This window comes from Jaculus jaculus, chromosome X (assembly GCF_020740685.1).
Source record: "Jaculus jaculus isolate mJacJac1 chromosome X, mJacJac1.mat.Y.cur, whole genome shotgun sequence".
NCBI lineage: Eukaryota > Metazoa > Chordata > Mammalia > Rodentia > Dipodidae > Jaculus > Jaculus jaculus.
Genome location: NC_059125.1, coordinates 125,638,186 through 125,651,389, shown reverse-complemented (window position 1 = coordinate 125,651,389; position 13,204 = coordinate 125,638,186). Strand labels below are relative to the sequence as shown.

At 38.5% G+C, this 13,204-nt stretch overlaps 1 protein-coding gene across 7 annotated transcripts in view; it reads left to right on the top strand.

Annotated features, from left to right (window-relative positions):
• Positions 1-13,204, top strand: part of Smarca1 (SWI/SNF related, matrix associated, actin dependent regulator of chromatin, subfamily a, member 1) — an 88,063-nt gene that overhangs the window by 72,847 nt on the left and 2,012 nt on the right. The gene's annotated exons all lie outside the window — the stretch shown is intronic.

Here is a 13,204-nt window from a genome sequence, read left to right as displayed (position 1 = left end):
GTGATTTCTATAATAAAAAGCATTTGTTTTATTGAACACTCCCATCTTAGAAACATAGGATGTAATTTGATTCATTGTGTGATTGTCACTGTGTTTAATATCTTACTAATGATTGAACTCATCTTACTAAAATAGGTAATACTGTATTCTTTCTAAGACATACCAATAAATAGTGTGAAATCCTTCTTAGAAGAAAATAGAAACTTTAGAGGCTGTATCTTAGGCACAAATCTCAGAGAATTCATGGCTTCTGGTTTAGCTAACAGTCACAAAGTGCTTAAAAGCACAAGCTTCCACTTCCACATATGTCTCAGTTTGAAAGCCCTCAGCTGAAGGTTGACGATTTCGAGGTTCTTCTCCATTTAAAAGTGCTGGCTATACAAAAGAGAAAATGAGTTTCAGTTCCATTTCTCCGTGCTGGAGAGATTGTGAATTTTTCTCTGAGAAACTATGTGGTCTTGAAGTAAGTAATCAGCCTCTATTGAGCATCATAAACAAGTAGGAAACATATGCTCAGCACAGACTTTTTAAGCTCAGAGCACAGGAATTGCCTAGCCACTTTCTTCTTAGGAAAAATTTCTCAGAATGAGGTTTTAGTCTTTAGATATTCAAAATCTTTCAGAATGAAAAGCAACTTTATTAAATGACCATAATAGGAAATAGTCATACTTTGTATTGATATAGTATATTTTATACAATGCTGGCCAGCCCCTTTACTCCCACTTGCACATTAATTTTCTTGCCATTCCTACTCAGGAGTGAATCTCAGTGCACTATCTGTTTGTCTAGTGATGAACAGGACAGGAGATTTGAGAAGACTCTGAGAGGTCCAAAAGATCTAGCACATTAGTCAGCTCACAAGTGGGAAAAGTACCCAGAGCTCAATTAATAATCCACTGGACTTTCTTATAATGTCTTTTCTAGGTATTAAAAGAAGAAAAAGCAAAATGTAATTCTCAGAAATACATATTCATTGACACCATTTAATTGTTTCCTTTACAGTATTGCTTTCTTAATTTTAGTTTAAAATAATCTTCCCTTTTTCTTTCTCTTCAACCAGCTTTGTCTTTGGTCATGGCCATGTGCATTGCAGTTGAAGCTGAGTATTAGCAATTAGTCATTACAATTACCCTGTCTTGAGTAGTAGTTTCAGTGAATTTCTATGATAACATCTCAGGGAATTGCACAGTGTTGAATACTCTGTAATAAAATTTTCATGTTTTTAGTTTGTTTTCAAGTCACAACTTTATTATTAATGAAATTGTACCTTATTTAAAAGTAATAAAATGACATTCCTCATTAGAACTGTAGGAGAAAAATACTTCTTAGGAAATATTGCTATAGATTTTTATGTACTTGCTTCCCACTTTATAGGTTTATCACAGTGGCTAGTAAATGTTAATTAGGTTATTGTTTCAGTGCCAGATAGTTTATAATTACTTTATCTAATTCTAAAAGATTTCTTTTCAGATATTTTAGAAGAATAAAAGTGAAATTATAAAACTTCCTACTTGCTCTGTAATCACAATACCACGTTGTTGCTTAAGCATAACCTAAGAAATTACATAATGACTACTTTTTACTTTTGATTTTATATGTCAGTGCTTAAATGCGTGTTAATAATTAATATGGATGTTTTAAAATATTCAATTCTTTTTTTAAAATTTTGTTTATTTATTTATTTGAGAGTGGCAGACAGAGACACACACACACACACACACACAGAGAGAGAGAGAGAGAGAGAGAGAGAATGGGTGCACCAGGGCCTCCAGCCACTGCAAACGAACCCAAGATGCATATGCCCCCTTGTGCATCTGGCTAAAGTGGGTCCTGGGGGATCGAGCCTTGAACCGGGGTCCCTAGGCTTCACAGGTAAGCGCTTAACTGCTAAACTATCTTTCCAGCCCTAAAATATTCAATTCTTAATGAAGTATGAAATAAGATTATGGTACATTGGTAACCTTTAAAATGTATTGATGAATTCTTGAGTGTAGAGTTATTAAAATGAATATTAATATGAAATGTATTTTAATTTATAGGGATCTGTTACTCTTCATGTACTTGAAAGACTAAAATGTGTCTTTTCTTCCTTAATTTTCAACCAAGCATGTAATAGGGGGCAAAGATATAAGAGAAATAGCTGAACAGAAGAAGTTCTTTTTGGAACTCAGTCATGAAAAACTAGAAGTTGGTCACTCAAGCACATTCCAGGTTGTGGAAGCAGAATGGTGCAAGGGTATAAGTCTAGCATATTCTAAAATGGCATGTAGGTAGATTTAATATGATGCTAATAAGGAAGTATCAGCAGTTGCTGCTGGACGTATAGCCAGCAGTCAAATGAAGGACTCTGTTGCATTACAGACTAAATTTGGGCTATTCATTTATAGAGTATAGGGAGTTACTGACAGTTTATCAGGGCAGTGATATGATCAGATTAACATTTTAAAAACACTGTTACGGGGATGGGGAGATGGCTCAGTGGGTATGCATGCTTACTGTGCAAGCATGAGGACCAGAGTTCAAACCCCAGGACCCACATAAAAAGCCTGGAATAGCCTTTCATGCCTGGGACCCCAGCACTGAGGAGGATGGAGACAGGAGAATCACTGAGGCTCACTGGTTAGCCAGTGTAACCAGAAGATGGTGAGTTCCAAGTTCAGTGATAGACTATCTCAGAGAAATAAGATGGAAGAGCAATAGAGGACTACACTGGACATCTTTCTAAGGCCTCCACATGTGTCTTCATGGGGCACATGTGGGTGTGCACACATATGCATGCATGCATACCCACGTCACTGCTGGAAATAGGTAAATGTATACCTCACCTACTAACTCTACTAACAATTCTCAAATTCATATTTCTACATTTTCTCCATCTTAATTTCTTCATTTGACTAATGATCGCCATCTGTCCCAGAGTCTTTTCCAACTGCATTTTTTTTTTGTTTTTTGAGGTAGGGTCTCACTGTAGCCCAGGCTGACCTGGAATTCACTATGGAGTCTCAGGGTGGCCTCGAACTCACAATCCTCCCACCTCTGCCTCCTGAGTGCTGGGATTGAAGGCATGCACCACCACGCCCAGCTCCAACTGCATTTTTAACCTTAGAGTGCAGTTGGTTATATGCAGAGAGCAGTGGAGCATCTTACCCAGAGTATGCATTCTGTGAGTAGACGAACAAACAACTTTCGTGCTTCCATTTGCTTCTATCCCATGGACGCCTACAACTGGAGAACATTGAAATGGATGTGAGGAAATGGACCAGACCAGTAAGCTCAAGTCTATTTCAGTACCTTTCTTGTAATCATCCTTTTTCTAGTGATAGGTCTTGACTCTTATTTCTGCAACTTTTATTTATTCATATGCTCAAATATCCAGTTGTAAATGTCATGTGTGTTAGCAGCCATATTGTTTCATTCAGGACCTGAATTGTTCTAACAATTAGAAATAAAGTTAATGCACTGACAGGAATGCATTTCAGGTATTGATACTCATGAATTCTCTTGTGGAAAGGTAGCTTAATATAAAATAACAGTACATTAAAAAATAACAGTATATTTTAAGTGGCAGCATTTAATATAAAAGTATCATAACATTCGATACTTGTTTGAGAAATGTAGACTGTCTTTATTTGAACATGAATTTCCATGTAAAGATCAGTTTTTGTGGGCCTGGGAGATTGTAATGTAGACTGCCATTGCTTTTTTGTTGTTGTTCTGAGGCAGGGTCTCACTCAGGCTGACCTGGAATTTGCTATGTAGTCTCAGGGTGGCCTTGAACTCATGGTGATCCATCTACCTTTGCCTCCCGAGTACTGGGATTAAAGGCGTGCGCCACCACGCCCGGCTTGCCCTTGCTTTTTATTAACATTGTACAGGGTTAGAGGTGACTCCAAATATGGGAAATATATCATAGAGTTTACAAATGAAGATTTTGACTTAAAACTCATTTTCTGTAGACAATGTATAGGGAGTATATAAAAGAACCAAAGAGAACATCTGCTCAATTTGTTTGACTAAAAATTGTAGAAGAGGGGCTTGGAAGATGGCTTAGTGGTTAAGGTATTTGCCTGTGAAGCCTAAGGATCTAGGTTCAATTCCCCAGTGCCCACATAAGCCAGATGCACAAGGGAGGATGCTTGTGTCTGGAGTTCATTTGCAGTGGCTGGAGTCCCTGCCATGCCCATTCTCTTTCTCTATTTGCCTTTCTCTGTCTCTCAAATAAATAAAGGAAAAGAATTAAAAATCAGGGTCTAATGTGGAAGAGGTGGTGGAAAGAATGCAAGAGCCAAAGGGAGGGTAGGACTCCTTACAACGGGCTTCCCCCCACAGACACAAAATGGCCTGGTTATCCATTACCTCACAGTGCCTGTCACTACCTACACAAGACCATTATAATAGGAGGAAAAGATCCTGACATCAAAATAAAAGAGACTGATTGAGAGGGGGAGGCGAAATGATGGAAAGTGGAGTTTCAAAGGGGAAAGTGGGGGGAAGGAGGGAATAACCATGAGATATTGTTTACAATTATGGAAGTTGTCAATAAAGAATAAATTAATTAATAATAATTGTAGAAGAAAAGCCTGACCTTAAAAAAATTTACCCACAGGTTTGGAAGCACAAATTGGAGTGCAGGTCCTTCCTTCCTTCCTTCCTTCATTTATTTTCCCCTTCATTTCTTTCTTTCTTTTTTCCTTTTTTTTCATTCCTTTCTTTCTCTTTTCATTATTTTTGCCTTTGCTCATTCAGCCACTTTTGACTTTCAACCATAATAGACTCAGACATTCTGTCATTCAGACATAGTTAGGCTTAGTGTCTAGGATTTTAGTACATAGGAAATGTAACGTGGAGCCTCTTTAATCTCTTTCAATAAGCCAATTCAAGTCTATTGATGCTCTGTGCCTTTTGAATTTATGCTTTGAAGTTGAGTATTGGGTCAAAGGATATTTGAACTTTCTACCTGAGGTTATTGATAGTCTTCACACTCAAGGGGCAACAGTGTTCACTGCAAACATTACAACATTTATTAAAGGTAGAAACACATATTTAAGTGTTGAAAGAGTAAAAAGTCACTTTCCATCGAGTAGATTCCCAAACAAAAAGTATGAAAACCAAGGCAGAACAATTTTGTTTAAATATAAACTGTAGTTTAGAGCAGGGTTTAACAAACTGTTTTATATGGCACACAGGCTACACATTTTTACATTTTTTTTTTTTCGAGGTAGGGGCTCACTCTGGCCCAGGGTGACCAGCAATTCACTATGGAGTCTCAGGGTGGCCGTGAACTCATGGCGATCCTCCTACCTCTGCCTCCCGAGTGCTGGGATTAAAGGTGTGTGCCAACATGCCCGGCAGGTTTTTACATTTTTACATAGTTGAAATAATCCAGAAGAAGTATATTTTGACAAATGAAAATTACACAAAATTACAATGTCAGTGTTCCTAAGTCAGGTTTTATTGGAACACAGTTACACACTCATTTATGTATTGTCTGTCACTGTTTACATGCTACAGTGACAGAGTCTGTGCCACTTGCAAATTCAAAAATATTTACCATCTGGATATTTCCAAAAACATCTACTGAATCTCGGTTTAGAAGAATCAACATGAAAAGTGGAAAGAATGAATTAGTATAAAGGGTAAGGTATGTCTATCACTGTGACAAATACCAAAGAAAACAGGGGAGGAAAGATTTAGTTTTTCTCACAGCTTTGGTGGTTTCAGTCCATGGTGGTATGGGGAGGTAGTGAAGAGAAGCTTACATCATAACAGCCAAAAACCAAAGAGAAAGGTAGAGTGTCTGCTCTAGTGGGATTTCTCCTTTCCCTTTCTAATTCTCTTTGGTCTCTCAGTCTGTTGGAATGCTGCTCTCCACATTCAAGGGAAGGCCTTCTTCACCTTAGGTAATCCTTTTTGGAAAACCCCTCACAGACACACCCAGAGAAGTGCTTTACTTATCTTCTAGGTGTTTCACACTCCATCACAGTCTACCCCTTATCCATTTGATACCCAAAAACATATCCTTAAATCATAAAATCCTGCTCCTACTCCCCAAAGGCCCATGCCCATCTCATAATGCAAAAGGTATTCAGTCCCTATCCCAGAGTCCCCAAACTCACCAGTTTTACTCAAAAGAGTAAGTAAGGTTTTGTCTGAGACTCAAGGCAAACTCTTACCTGAGAGTCTCCAGAAAAATCAAAGTTACATACTTCCAAAGTGTAATTGTTCAGAGAAGAAATTCCCACTCCCCAAACCAGAAACAGGAGAATATTAAGAATGAATCAGAACAAACTAAACTGAAGCCCATGAGGGAATCCATGAAATCTTACAATTGTATGTCCAGTATCTAGGGTACACCATAATGTGATGTGAGCTCCAAAACAGTTAGGAGGTCCCCTCACTGGTGCCTTTCTGGCTGCAGTCCACAGGGTATCTCTTCCTGAGCTGGATCTGACCTCCAACTGCAGCTTTCCTCATTCTACATTATTGGCACCTACAACTTCCTTGGATCTCCATTACAGCTATAGCTTCATCTTCATAGCATCATAAACCCATTCATTGGCTGCCTGTAGGCACTCTGACCCTCACACATTACCTGCACTCCTAGCTTTTCCAGAGTATATGCCTACACAATTCTGGTTTGAGAGTCCCTCATGCTTAAGTGGAAAATACTCTTAATAATTGAGCCATCTCTTTGCCTCAAGATTCTAGGATTTCATGGACCTTCTCTAGTAATAATCTGTATCGAGAACTAAATATGTATTTTAATTAGATCACTCATCTTGCTCAAAAATTGTCACTGGGATCCTTTTGTCAACTAAAGTATGTGAATATCCTGAGTTCTTAGTTCTAGGTTCGTTGTGCCTACCTTAACCTTAGCCATAATTATAACCGTGTATAACATTTGCCAAATTTGTGTCTTCTAAACATTGTTCCAGAACCATAAGGGGGTTCTGTGATGGAAATAGATTTGAAGCCGCTGATGCTGAATCCTGCTGTTGAGACCTCCCATCTACATTAGAATAGTATAAGTTCTGAGAAGCTCTGACTTTTTAAAATCCCACATTTTCCACAGGTGTGGTGGTTTGATTCAGCTGTCCCCCATAAATCTAGTTGTTCTGAATGCTAGGTTCCCAGCTGATGGATATTTGGGAATTAATGCCTCCTGGAGGGAGTGTATTGTTTGGGGCGGGCTTATGGGCTTTATAGCCAGTTTCCCCATGCCAGTGTTTGGCATACCCTCCTGTTGCTGTGGTCCACCTTATGTTGGCTGGGGGGTGATGTCCACCCTCTGCTCATGCCATCGTTTTCCCCTGCCATCGTGGAGCTTCCCCTCGAGCCTGTAGGACAAAATAAATCTCTTTTTCCCAGAATCTGCTCTTGGTTGGGTGATTTCTACCAGCAATGCGAACCGGACTGCAACAGTAAAGTAGTACCAAGGAGTGGGGTTGCTGCTAGACACCTGACTGTGTGGCTTTGGCCTTTTGGAACTGATTTTCAAGAGGAATGTGGAAGGAGTTGAAACCTTGGCCTAAGAGATGCCTTGCAGTGCTGTAAGTACAGCTTGATGGACTATTCTGGTCAGAACTATGGACTCTGAGGTTTGGCACATGAGGGTGAGAAAGAGCTGTGCTTGGACTGGGCTAGCAGTTTGTGTGAGAAGCTTCCTCTTGTGCCCATGTCCTGAGAACTTGTGCAGGGTTGCTTTGCGTAGAAATGAACTGGTGTGTGCAGAGGGATATGGCATAGAAAGAAAAATCTTTGGGTGAACTGTTGCCTGTTCAGTTGCAACTGAGAGATTACAACCTTTGAGATTGGGCTAGCTGACCTGAGCTGGGGCAACAAGAAGAATGTAGACTCTTTTGAAGGGGCCTGAGTGCTCAAGGAGTCCTGTTCTTCAATGTCTGTTTTAATCCCCCCTGGATTAACAAATTGGCTCCCTACCTGATATCGTGGAGTATAAGAAATGCTGGAAAGAGGGTCATTAAGTTTGCAACACGGTCTTGTGGTTTGGAAATGGCCATGGGCAGTGTGAAGCAGGTTTGCTGGTTGCCTGCATAGAGACCACATGGGGCCATGAAGATGAACCGTGGCTTGCAGTGGAGACCCAGTGGAGATGCCGGGACCATGAGATGGCTGCCGAGGAGCTGCCGGCCCCGATGAAGTTTCCCAGGACTGTGAGTAGCCTAGCTGGAGGGGTGGAATTGGAATGCCAGAGACTTGTTGCTGGTTAGAATTATTGGACTTGAAGATTTGTCACTGGCTAGAGTTGTTGGACTTGAAGCTACAGAGTTTGATGTTTGCCCTGGTAGTTTAAATCTTGGTTGAATGTTTCTTTGCTATGTGCCCAATGCTATCTATTGCAGTGTGAATATTTATTCTGTGCCATTATGGTTTTTTTGAGGTTATTTTCTGGTATTATGGCTCAGTTAAAAGATCTTGGACTATGGGGATGTATGAACATCTTTTGGATTGATAAAAACTATGGGGACTTTTAAAATGAGATGAATGCATTGCATTTTACATCATGTATGATTATTAGTTTATGGGGGCCAGGGGTGGAATGTGGTGGTTTGATTCAGGTGTCCCCCATAAACTTAGGTGATGTGAATGCTAGCTCCCCAGCTGATGGATATTTGGGAATTAATGCCTCCTGGAGGGAGTGTATTGTTGGGGGCGGGCTTAAGGGTTTTATAGCCAGTTTCCCCATGCCAGTGTTTGGCACACCCTCCTGTTGCTGTGGTCCATCTTATGTTGGCCAGGGGGTGATGTCCACCCTCTGCTCATGCTATCGTTTTCCCCTGCCATCGTGGAGCTTCCCCTCGAGCCTGTAGGACAAAATAAATCTCTTTTTCCCAGAATCTGCTCTTGGTTGGGTGATTTCTACCAGCAATGCGAACCAGACTGCAACAACAGGTTTGAACACAGAATCTTTAAAAGAATTTCCTATAATAACCAACACAGTAGCACAATTTCCATTTGCAATTTTCCTCTTCTCTTCTGTTGTGTCACTATTGCTTTTGCATCTCTTCTCTTCCTCTTTTGTCTTCCCTCCAACTTAATTCCTAAATCATGAATAGGGAAATGGGGAAAAATAATCTACATAATTATGGAAACTGAAGTTTCAAAAACTATTTCTTATAACTCCAGGAAAATAGGAGACATATGAAAAGACAAGAGTATGAAAAAGAGCTGGGGAGATGGCTCAGAGGTTAAAAGCAATTGCTTGCAGAGCTTGCTGAGCTGGGTTTGATTCCCCACTACCCACATAAAGCTAAATGCACAATATGGTGCATGTGTCTGGAGTTCACTTGCAGAGAGGTAAGAGACCCTAATGAAACCATACTCACTCTCTGCCATAAATAAATAAAGTTTTTTTAATAACCTGGAAGAATATGCAAATAGAGAAATTATAGGAAAAAAAAGGTTTTTGCCATCATGAAATTTCTTACTGTAATTTCACAGTCACTTAGTTATTGTTTTATCAACTATGTGGAATTTTTCTTTGTTATGCTTGACTTTTGCTGTTCTGTTTGTTTAGTTAGGCAGGCCTTTTTCCTGGTAACTATTATATTTTTTCCTGTGTTTTTAAAGTTAGCATACAAAGTAATGGGTTTCATCATGATAGTTTTCATATACATATGTAAGTATACTTTGTTGTGATCCCTCTTCTCCACTACCATCCTCTGCCTACACACATCCCTCTTCATGTGGATAAAAATGGAGTTATCTCTAGAGACTGAGAAATGACCTATGCTAGGAAAGTAACATCCATACTCATCTGTTCATTAGTACCTTTCTCTAGAGAGTTAAATTGTTTTTCTGTGTCTGGAGTAGTTAAGGATAGCTTAAAAGGAATGAAGCTAAGAATTTACTAATCAGTCTAATTATAATAATCTTCAGAGAATTTACCTTCCTGCATATAAGGCTGTTTGAATGTATTAGTATTTTTCTCTGAATCATTCATATGAACCATGAATATGTATCTAAAGATATCTGTAGTCACAGGCAACTATTATGTATTGAGAATAATAATAGCCAGAGGGTATATCTTAATGATTCAAGAATCAGCTTCATATAAAGAATCTATGTAGTCTCCACAGAAGCTAAGCATCAAATCTCATCAGGGTCAACTTAGCCCTTTATATAATAGATAAATTGAATAACATGCTGTTTAATTTGTATGTATATTATTCAATGAAACTATGAAGAGTACTTTGTCTGCATATTAAATATATCATCACTATTTTCTTAAGTAAGGAAAACTATATGTCATTTCCATTATTTAACCATGGATACTTGAGAATGTACAAGGAACTTGAACATTTTAGTGTTAGGTAAGATTCTTTTAAGTTGGTAATTGATAAATTCTTTTATTTATTACTTTTACTATATTTATTTATTTGCAAGCAGAGAGGGAGAGGGAGAGGGAGGGGGGAGAGCGAGAGGGAGGGAGAGAGAGAGGGAGAGAATGAGTGCACCAGGACCTCTAGCCACTTCAAATGAACTCCAGATGCATGTGCCACTTTGTGCACCTTGCTTTACATGAGTACTGGGGAATCAAACTCGGGTTGTTAAACACTGCAGGAAAGTGCCTTAACCTGTGAGCCCTCTCTCCAGCTTGGTAAACTATAATTTCTTAATGTAAAATATCTTTGTTTTTCTGTTTCTTTTGGGGCTGAAAATGCTTGGATAGTTGATTGTATTTACAAATTTAACATTTCATTTCTTGTGTGTAGTTTATCTAGACTTTATTTGGAATGAAGAAACTGCTTTATAAAAATATTTTTGGTTTCTTAAAAACTTTATAGATTGCTGAAGACTTAAATGCTCATTTTAGAAAATCTAAAAAGTGTAACCTTGTGTAAGCAGAAAATAAGAGTCACCTTGAGTGGCTATGGTAAGAGGATCTCTTGTGTTCTGCTTCAAATGCAGCCTAAGCAACATAGCCAGGCCTCACTTCTTAAGAAAACAAGAACCAGTTGTTTTACTTCTATAGATAGTTGCTATTAACACTAGTTCCGTTGTTATTAATATTCTTCCAGCTTCATCTGGTATCTGACTGTTTTATTACCAAATTACCAAAATTTAATTAGCTCCAAATATTTCCATGTTAACACTGTTCTAAGCAATCTTTTGAAATCTTTGTAGGCTTTTCTTCCTTACAGATTCTAACAGTGGAACTGTTTGGTCAGAAGGAGTGGAATTATAAAAAATATTTCTTTGATATTACTAACTTGAAATCTAGAAAGATGTGTATTAGTCTGTTGGTGCTGCCATAATAGAATCTCACAGATGGGGTGAATTAACAAAAATTTGCTTTCTCACAGTCTGGGACATTAGCAGTTCAAGATTCATGTGCCAGGAGGATTGGGTTGCAGTGCACATGACCACCTTTTACACATGATAGGGTGCTGGAGGAGGGGAGTTAGAGACTTACCATTCTGACCTCATTTAATCTGAAAGAACCCCCTCTCAAAATATAGTCACATTTAGGGTTAGAGCTTGCTTGATAGATGAATTTTGGGGAGACATGGTTCCAGTCATAACAGGTAGGAGTAACATGACCATTCATCATTAGCGAATGAGAGTTCTCATCTCACCATCTTGCTAGACATGTGCTCTGACCTATATCCCCAGCTCTTGAGTTTTGTTTTTTTTTTTAATGCTTGGTTATTTTTTGTGAATATTGTGTTACTATAGTTGGACCATTTTTTTTTCTCTTCTTGAGATTTTTCTTAATTGCCAGTAGGCTTCAATTTTTAGTGTTTAACTTTTTTTTGTTTTTTTTGCATGTCTGTATGTATGAAGTGTATGGATGCATGTTTGTATAAGTATGGTTTTTGAGTGTGTGTGCAAGTATATAGAGAGGCTAGAGATCTATATGAGAGGTGTTTCTCTCAGTCTCTCTCCACCTTACTTTTTTTTTTTTTTTTTTTTGAGAATGAATCTTGCTAAACATAGAGCTCATTGATTTGGCTGGACTGACTAGTTAATGTGCCTTAGGAATCCTCCTGTCTTCACCTTCAAAGCACTGGAATTATAGGCGCATGCTGTCACACCTGACATTTTACACAAGGGATTTTATGTTCTGGTGATATGAAGTAAGGTTCTCATGCTTGCAGGGCGACATTTTACCCAGTGAGCCATCTACCCAGCACCATGTTTTGTATTTTTTCAGGCATTTTTATTTACATAAAAAAGGAACCATGCATTAAAATATTATTTATACCTTGGTATTAATCCATTATTTACCTTTTAAACACAGCAAAGTCTATAGGGTTAATAATATATGAGGTTCAATATTAATGAATCATAACTTCAATATTCAATATGCATTCATAAAATCTGTTTATTGTTTGGATGCATTGATTCACTGACAGTGAAATATAGCCATGGCAAGGTTAATGCAAAAATCTTTTCAGATATTGTTTGCTTTGAATTAGCAAGTAGAGCTGTGTTTCCTGAAAGGTGTTTCCATGTAGTTGGATCCCAGGAGAATTTCTAGTGAGAAAGAGAGTTCCATTGACTAAGTAGCTTAGGGAACTGCTGTACCTTATATCCCTTGCTTACTGGTTCACAGTGAGCATCAGGAAGCAAGAAAAGGTCTGACAAGCCCTGGAGCTGAGTAATCTGTTTTGACTTGTGTATACTCAGTATTTCTGAAACGTATTTGACCACAGACCATTCCTATATTTTTTCTATGTGATTTATGTTTACATCTTATTTTGAAATAATTATACAGTAACAGAAAGTTCTAAGGAAATGTATAATGAGATACTATCCACTCATCCAGTTTTCTCCAGTGATAACATTTTGTATAGCTATAATGCAATGTCATAATCTGGAAACTGACATAAGTATCATCCACAGAGCTTGTTGCTATAGTATCACTTTTGTAGTCACTGTGTGAATATGTCTTTCAGTTCAGTTTTAACTACCTGTAGATTTGCAGGACAATTGCTACTAAAGTATTCCATTATGCTCTATACAGTCATACCCTTTCTCCTACTCTTCCTAGACATTGGCAACTATTGATCTGTTCTCCACTTCTATAATTCTGTCATTTAAGGACATTGGATAGCTAATCATGGAGGCCAATGCCTGTAATCCCAGCACTGGGGAGGATGAGGCTGGAGGATTGGTGCAAGTTTGAGGCCAACTTGGCTACATAGTGAGTGCCAGGCCTGTCTGAGCTAGAGTGGGA